Raw genomic sequence first — 9533 nt, forward strand, 5'->3', positions numbered from 1 at the left:
GCACATTTACGCCGACATCATCCTAGTGCAAAGACAAAAACAACAAGCATGCTACTAACTTTAGCCGAGTCATTTAGACAGCTGTTAGCACATGATTCTCCTTATGCTGCTGAGAATATAACCCAGAAGAAGCGGATAGTATAGCTTTTATTTTGGAAAGAGACATTTCTCTGTAATAAACTCTCTTTTCCAAAGATGCATGATTCCTCAATCAGATACAGGGCTCGCAATATCGCTAGCCTGACGTCCTGGGGCTAGCGATTTTTTCAGTCGGGCTACCAAAATCTATCTCTTCCCTGCCCGTCGGGCTATTGTAAGAAGGAAAAATATATGTCAATGCTTTTGCAATCTTTCAGAAATGTAGCTGGGTAATTATGTCATTGGCATCGGTGAGCCACTGTCAATATGTGACATATTGAAATCGCGTTTGAATTTGCGCTTGTTTTTTTGCTTTCACTTTGCAATCGTGCGAACTGTGTATAGAGAGCGACAGCACTGATCTGTGAGTGATGATAATTTGTGCACCAATTCCTCTGACATCGTCTTATTAATCGTTAGCTTACTATGCAAACATGACAAGTGAAATCTCCCGCAGCTTAAACATGTGAGAGGTTGATCGCGCAGAGAATCGCTGAGCTTATGTGAGTCCGTGTGTAAAAGCAGCAGGATTTATATTTGACTACGATGACCTGGATGACTGAGAACCTTCACAGACAGATATATATTTTAGTTCTGCTGAGCCAAATAAGACAGGTCAGGGTGAAGAAGTGACAGCCAAAGAAAAGCTTACCACAAAACGGAGAAGTTATGACAAATCAGACTATAAGGCAAAAAGAAAGTGCAGCTTTATGGTTTCATGGACAAAATAATTTCTGTGGCTGCAATATGACGAGCTAAATAACCAGGGCTGCACATAAGTGGTCCGCAGGTGCGCATTCGCTGTCAAAATAAAAAACACGCACAAGGGTTAGGGTTAAATTTAAAAACTGTACTTTTGAGTTAAAATATATATTTATAATTTTAATAAATGACAAATTAAAAAGGCATGAACATTTTTTTTGTATCGAAAAAATATCGAACCGTGACACCAAAGTATCGAACCGAACCGAACCGTGAATTTTGTGTATCGTTGCACCCCTAATATATATATATAATGTTCTTCCTCTACACCCCCCCCCCCCAATTTCTGCACATGTCGAGGAGCGTGTCAGGCTACATTTCACTGTGTGTTATACTTGTATAACTATGCATGTGACAAATAAAGAACCTTGAACCTTGAACCTAGCTCATAAATAAATAAGGTCTTTAAAAAAACCTGTTGTTTCCATCTTGAAGCTCTGACTGCCATTTTTCCTTGGTTAAGTGGAATTTCCTACAATCCACAATCCCAGAAAACACCAAAAGAACCATAAAGTTACATAAAGGCATTGAATGATTTCTGTTTCATGGCTGTTGCTCCTGCTGAGTTTAAAGCATTTAATTTCAGATCCCATTCACCCCTTTTCTACTGTTTCCATCTTCATCTTATCTCAATTCATGAGATTTTTTCTATTTTACTGCTGCTTTTTTAAATACTTTGATAGTTTGATTATTTTTGTCAGACAGCAGAAGAAGTTTGCAAATAAAATGTGTTTCATAGCAAAAGTAAACCATTCAAAAGTGGTTATTTTCCTTAAATATGGTGGGTTTTTTTGTTTTACTGGCAACACTAATCTGCTTTCTTGTTAATTCTCCTCTCAGCTGCTCTGTCATCAGTGTCATGCTGGTTTGCTTTACAACAGAACCTGCCATTGTGGCCAAACACTGATTCCTTTCAGTGTAAAGCAGAATTACAGTGAACCTATCAGCCGCACTGACTTACAGGAACTATAGAGGTCATTCTTGAGTCATCAGGATGTTTATCAGAGGAGTGTCTGCACTCCCTGTGGGATAAATACAGGGAATTGTTATGCAAAGCAGACTTTCATCCAGAATAGATGAAGCTCAATCCTCTCAGCGCAGAGCTTGGTGGCTTGTGCGTGTTTGGCTCTAGGTATTGGAGGTTTTAAATCAAATCCCTCTTTAACTGGACCCTCATCCACTTACCTAACGCTCACCTTGCACACACAGCTCACGCCTAAACCTCCTCTAATTCTATGTTATGTGTGTGACTCACCTACTATTGCGAACCTGGTCACCCCATGGCCTGACAGACACGTCACAGCACCCACTTGGAGCAGAGTCAGCGAGAGGTGTTACAAGATGAGGAAGGTTTCCAAAGCTTAGCGCTGTACGAAGCATTGAAGGATTACTGAATGGGTCGTCATAGGCGCCATGGGTCTGGGGATCTGGTCCACAGCCTTTGTTGGAAAGTCAGTAAAAACTGCAGGCAAGCATGTAGAGAGAGGGACATAAATACAAATAAAAAATCATCACAAATGACCACAAGCAGATGATATAAGCGACCCTCGAAGACCACAAGCAACCACCATCAGAGAACAAATGGCCGCAGAGATATAAGAACAGAGAATGTCCACACATGCACAAAACTATCCAAAGAAAACAAAAAGGAAACATCCGTAAATATCCGTGAAACGGCCACAAACATACAAAGTATATTTAAAAAGTCTGCAAAAAAATGCAAAATGTCTACAACCAAATTCAAACAATCACAAACATACACTTGCTTTATAAAGTACACCTGTCAAGCTGCTCATACCTAATGCACTAGATATCTAATCGGCCAATCACATGGTAGTCAATGCTTTTAGACATGTAGCAGTTGTGGTCAAGATGGCCTGCTGAAGTTGGTCTGAGTATTTCAGAAACTGCTGATCTGCTGGGATTTTCCCACATCTCTAGAGTTAAAAGAAAGAATGAAAACATCCAGTGAGCTGCACTTGTCTGAGTGAAACAGCCAGATTGCTTCAAACGGAAAGAAATTTGCCATCAGCAGCATGAAAGCACGGATCCATCCTGCCTTGTGTCAACATTTACGTCTGGTTGTGGTGGGGCGAGTATTGTTGCTGATCATGTCCATCCCTTTTTGATCACAGTGTACCCATCTTCTGATGGCTACTTCCAGCAGGATAACACAACATGCCACAAACCTAAAACCATCTCACACCTGTGCTTTAAACGTAACATTAAGTTCCCTGTATTCAAATGTATCTCCACAGTCACCAGATCTCGATCCAATCAAGCGCCTTTCGGATGTGATGAAAAAAGAGGGTTCACGTAGAGCCAATAAATCTGACCTGCAGCAACTACGTGATGCTATCAAATCGACAAGGATTAAAAGAACTGTTGCATCCACGTCACAACAAATTTGCTCTGAAGGCATGATGTGTACTCAAAATGACCTCAAAAGAGAATATCCACCAAAAAGATGCAAGGAAGTCACAAAGACACAAAAAAGCCACATCAAAAGGAGCATCACGTGTGGTTATCTGCATTGCCAGGTCATTGAAAATTGAGATTGTCCATCCATCCATCCATCTTCATCCGCTTTATCCGGGACCGGGTCGCGGGGGCAGCAGCCTAAGCAAAGAGGCCCAGACCTCCCTCTCCGCAGCCACCTCCTCCAGCTTATCCGGGGGAATACCAAGGCGTTCCCAGGCCAGCCGAGAGATATAAGACTGAAAATTGAGATTGTTCACAAGGAAATCATTTCTGACAGCTTATGTCACCTGCACATGTAGACTTCTCACCCCATAAGTAGAGCTGGGCGATAGAACGATAACGATATGTATCGCGATATAACTTTTACTCGATAGAGAAATTAAGCTATCGCGATAGACCTCACCGCTCTTGTCCTCTTAAAAAAAAAAAAAGGTCAGCCAATCCAAATTAAGTAGCGCAGAGCCGAACCAATCACAGCCGCAGCATCACGTCGCGTGGCTTGTTAGGTACAGCACAAGTGCCAAGCCGCACGTGTGTTTGTTTGGGAAGCGGGTAATGGAGCCAGCGCGTAATGGAGGAAATGAGTGTGCCGACTAGAAAAATCAACCGAGCGTGACCGAAGAGAAAACAGATGATGGTTCCAATGCCGGAGAGATTGTCGAACGGAAGAGCCATAGAAGTTCCGTAGTGTGAAGGTATTTCGGCTATTTCAAGTCTGACAAATAACAGAGTAGCGTGCACTGTAAATTGTGCCGAAAGCAAGTCTGGAAATACAATAAACTGGTGCATGCGTCACACTGTGCGCCACGTTATTGTTTCGGTGAAATGAATTTCTACAATACTGTTACTGTTAATTCTACTCTCTGCAGTGTTTAAATGCTTACATATACACACAGTTACTGTCCCTCCACACATACGACTCGGTTCTGCTTCTATGCCCCAGCTTTGTTTACTTTTTCCCACCGAGGCTTCTAGACTTCTGATTGGCCAACATTTCTGCACGGTTAGGAATGTAGCGCCACCTGCTGCTTTGGCATGTTCATAGCAGCGTTTTCCTTCATTTCTGCCTTTATGTGTGGACAGGATTATTTTTTAAAACGAAAACGTAAAATCTCCGTTTTCAAAAATACCCGTGTACGTGTGGACGTAGCCTCAGTCTCTGACTGGAAGCGCTAATTCGTCATTCGGCTTTTGTCAGACTAAAGTAACTGTTTGAAAAGCTAAGCTATACAACAAGGAGAGATTGAGAATTTCCTTTTAGTTCTCAGTTTATTTGATATTGACAAAAGTTAGTCAGTTTTGTCTGTTCTTCTGTAAAACAAACTAAGATTTATTTTTAGAATTAATATTTTGTTTCTAAGTGGAATTGACAATTTAGTCTGTTTCGTTTGTTCTATTTTGAAACTTAAACGCTTTAGCGGCTGCCTTTTGTGTAGTTTGCAATATTTGCCTTTATTTATCTGAAAAAGTCTCATGTTCCTTAAGTACATCTACCCTGTTGAACTTATTATGGGAAATAAATATTTAAATAAAAACAAGCTGCTGATTATTTCACATTTTACTTGTGAGCAACGGCACATTTAAATCTTACAAATATAGTTATTTGGCTTATATCGTGATAGATATCGTTATCGCCTGAAATGAAAAAAACATATCGTGATATGAAAAAATCTCATATCGCCCAGCTCTACCCATAAGCAGTGATGTTTGTGGGATTCATGGAGCTAAGTTAATGTTTCCATAATGTGTTGTTAGTGTGCTCATTTTAAAAGTGAAAATGTGTTTCTTGAAAACCCTGCAATACCAAAATCAGAGGCCTGGGTGAAGTGAGACGGCGGCAGATGGAGTGCTGGATGTACATTCCCACATATACAGAGCACATAAGGACATGGACAGCTGCACATGAGCAGGCATGTTTGTAAAGCCAATTAGGCGTACTCTGTTCGCAGAATCAACACACTGACTAGACCAGCCAATAAACCAGATCCGCTGTAATCAGCAGACTGTCAGAGCTCTGACTGTACCCGACTGCAGCTTAGGTGAATCTCCCGTGGAGCCACAGGGTATTAGATGCTGATATGAGTTCTGTCAGAGGAAGATTTTCCCAGACCTTTGACTGGAAGTCTGGGGAGTTTGATTTATTTTCTGAAAAATGAAAAACAGAAATGTTTCTCTCTAATATTTAAGAACCTCAACCTGTGTAATTGTGTGTTTTTGAAGTTAGTCTGTCTTTGCACTGATGTTCTTTAAGTGAACTAGGGTGCCATGATAGCCTGGTACTCAATGATAACTGGGATATTGTGATAGAAAAAAGGAAGGAGAAAAAGATACATGTGTTTATGAAACTCAAGTTTCAAGTCTTTCAAGTTTTCTGTAATAATTTTTACAATATTATACCTATATTATCAAGTTAGATTTTCTGTTAGCCAAATTTTACTTACTCATGTTGGTTGGAAAATAATCTGAAGTTTATTTTTCCCCTCATAACAACTGTGCACAGGATGATTTCTTCAGATGACTCTTCATTTAAAAGGCTTCGATGCTTACAGTTATGCAGAGTCAGGCTTGGAAAGGCTGCTCTTTGTGACAGGTGGGTGCTCTCATACATGGGTGTAGCTGCCAGATGTCATCTAGGCTTCACCTCTGCTAAACCCGTGTCTCTGAGCTGGACCTCGTCAGTGTTTGTGGCCTCATAAGCTCTCCTGTGATATTCAGTTTGCATACTTGGATTATTCAAATGAATGATTAATATAATATGCTACATCTATACAATTTTTCCCACATTGGATATGACAGTAAGAGTTTGTAAACCTCTATTAAAGTCTCCCTCTACAGCCTGTTGTTTCTTAGATTGTGCAATGAAACTGAATTTAAAACAAAACATAGATCGTCTGTCGTCGAGGCAACCACCAAGATCCCATTGCCTACAGACATTCAGTAAAATGTGCTGGTCATTGGAGAGTGTTAATAAATATCTTTAACTAAATATAAAAGTTTACATTATGGAAGAAGTTATGAATGAGAAGGTCAAATACTTTTCCACTAAAAAGTCATCGTCTACTTTGACTAGGGTTGTTTTTAACAACCATTTATTAAAACCTATGTTTTGCTTTTATTTTATTTTTTACTGCAATTCTGTTCGAATAGCTTTTATAGTTTTAATTCAACATATACTAAAAATAAAAGTCTTTCCTTACAGTGGGTTTGTGGGCATATTATTTTGAAATGTATCCAATCACAGCACTACAAAAGGCACAAAACCTGTGATGTCATCACATGGACACAAAGCATTTCACTACATGTTGTACCCCGTATGATTTTGTATGTGCCAAATAAAGTTTGTTTATATGTTTTTTGTTGTTTAAATGCATAAAGTGGGGAGAAATTCGGCCAACTTAAACAACTTGGTTGTTAAAACAAAGATAAGGCAGACGCAGAGAAATGCGGACGCAAACGCTGAAGCATCTAAAATGGCAGAAGCAAAAATGGAAACGGCCGTCAGACCAAAAATAAGGATTTTGCAGAGACCGAAAAATTAGCATGAAAACCCCAAAACCCCAAATCCTGAAACATGTCCTGTGGCACAAGCTCAAACAGAAGAAACCCAAGAAAAAAAAAGTGTCTGAAGAACCCAGAAGACCGATTACTCGGGCATATGCTCGGGCTCTTCTAGAAGCTCAAAACAACACGGCTGATGGAACAAACCAGAGGAATGAAGAAATGCAAGAAAACACCGAAGCAACTTCCGATAGGGAAGACCCTGAATCCCTCACAATTTCAGAAGCAAAGGAGGATATGAATATGGAGACAAAGGGAAATGCGAATAACCCCAGCCGGCAAAACCCTGGGCATAATGGATGGACTTGGCAACATCAGCCCAATCCCAGATTTAGACCCCATCAGGACAGACTCCAGTTTAATCCATGGAGTGAGATTGCTGCTCTCAGACATCAACTTCAAGCCTCCCAAAACCATCAGAACGAGCTTTATTGGAAACTGGTAGCTGCTAATAAGAGGGCTTCTTATTACCAGTCTAAGGTGAACAAACGTCATGCACAGACAAACTACGACAAAAAGAATGCATGAAGAAACAATTAAAGAGCTCATAGAGCAGCTGGAGGAGGCTTCTAATAATAAGCCTGATAACAGGGAAAAATAGGTTCGCACAAAAGACAACCAAGCAGTTGTCATACTGGATGACATTATCCGTGTCCTGCACGAAGATGTCAGCAACCCTACCACAGAGCAGTGCATGGATTCTTCAAAGCAAAGCACAAAGGCTTCACACATGGACTCCGTAGGCCTGAAGGAGGCTGAATTTGAGGTCCAATGCAGGACTCAACAAGAGCAGATAGAAATGCTCCAACAACAGCTCCTAGAAGCTCAAAACCAACTCAAAGAACAGGCGGTTAAACATAGGCAAGACCAGGAGACACTGAACATGGAAATTAGTGATCTTAAATCCCAGCTCTGCTGCAACAAGGCCCTTCATGACATGAAGGTAGAGACTCTTGGTCGAGAGCTGAAAGCAGCCAAAGCGTCCTACCTTAAAATCACACAAGAGCAAAATGAACAAAATTCCACCATTGCAAATGAAAAATCTGAGCCTCTGGTGGAAAAAGACGCTGGAGAACAGGACAAAGAAGAAGAGGACTCCCTGCTAAAGACTGCAGTGTCTGTACATAACTCTTTACAACAAACAGAAGACAGACAGAAAATGACTACTAGCAAGCCAGCTGAAGTCAAAACTGAAGCTAAGACTGTGCAAGAGAAAAAAACAAAGAAGAAGAGGAAGTGGGGCTGCTTGGGCTTTTTAGCTGTGCCAGTCCCAGATAGACAGATTAGACAATTGTGGGGGGAACAAATAAAAAAAAAAAAGGGAAAAAATAGATTTCATATAGATTTCTAATAACATACCATTTGATGTCAACATATTTTTGTTACATTTGCAGTGCTAGTGGTGTTATATTCTTATAATTCTGTTCATCTTATATCATCTTATATCCTTCTGCCTTGCTTCACATATTTACTGCTGCTTGGCTAGCTTTACTCATGCTTGCATCAGCAAAGGTAGAAACAGCCATGCATCGGCCAGTCTAAATACAAAACATTAGCTAAGTTATTGGCTAATGAGTGAGATGCTAAACTGAGGGGTAAAAGTAGAACATGTAATTTTAAAAAAAAAATGGTTGTAGCCACCAGACGCTAACAGTCCTTCTAGTAAAGACCAAACCAAACAAAAAAGCCTTTGACTGTTTTGAGAGGAACATCGCTTTTTAGTAATGGGATGCAGAGTCATGATGCACTTCACTCAGCTTTATCACTCTCTGTGTTTATGCACCACTGTGCATTAGTTAATAATAACTTATGATTAAATTAGTTAATATTAATCTCTGTCTCTCCTTCACAGTGCATCTTTATCCCATGTTCCTCCCCTTGTGCTCAACCGGTCGTGGCAGATAGGTGCCCCTGTCTGAGCCCAGTTTTTCCTGTTAAAACTGAGTTTTTCCTTCCCACTGTCGCAAAAGCACTTTCTCATAAGAAGTCATCTGATTGTGTGATTTTCTCTGTATTATTGTAATTTCTATACCTTACAATTTAAAAGTGCCTTGAGGCAACTGTTGTTTTTATTTGCTGCTATATAAATAAAATCAAATTGAACTTAATCTTTCCATAATTTATAGAAAGCCTCTCATTTCAGTGTGGTTTGAAAAGAAATACCCCACTGAGAAACAGAAACGGAAACATAGTCAACAAATCAGGCTGTTACATTGAAGTCATGTCTTTCTTTCTTTTAAAAATGTTCTGCTGTTACAGAAAAGTGAAATTTCAGAAGCTATTTGCAAAATTCAAATTCAAAATTCAGGTTTTTGTCTCCTGGGTTTGAGTCGCTGAGAGAGCAGCTTTAGGGATATTGATGCAAAAAAAAAAAAGAGGCAGCTCACCAGCAAAGCAGCAAACAATAAATAAATCAATCAATTGAACTATGTGTTTACGCTTCTCTTAAACTTGTATGTCTTGTGCTGTACCATAGTCTCTCATTATCAGTTTAGGGCACTTTGTAATTATATTTTAAGAGCCATTTAAATAACATTTTATATTTTGGCATAATGACACGGATAAGTCAGAAATCACCGCAGATATTTTCTTCG

This window comes from Aulonocara sp. 'chitande type north' Nkhata Bay, linkage group LG8, assembly GCF_057382095.1.
Source record: "Aulonocara sp. 'chitande type north' Nkhata Bay isolate Kocher_YH1m ecotype deep benthic linkage group LG8, A_spYH_male_GT1.1, whole genome shotgun sequence".
Taxonomy (NCBI): domain Eukaryota; kingdom Metazoa; phylum Chordata; class Actinopteri; order Cichliformes; family Cichlidae; genus Aulonocara; species Aulonocara sp. 'chitande type north' Nkhata Bay.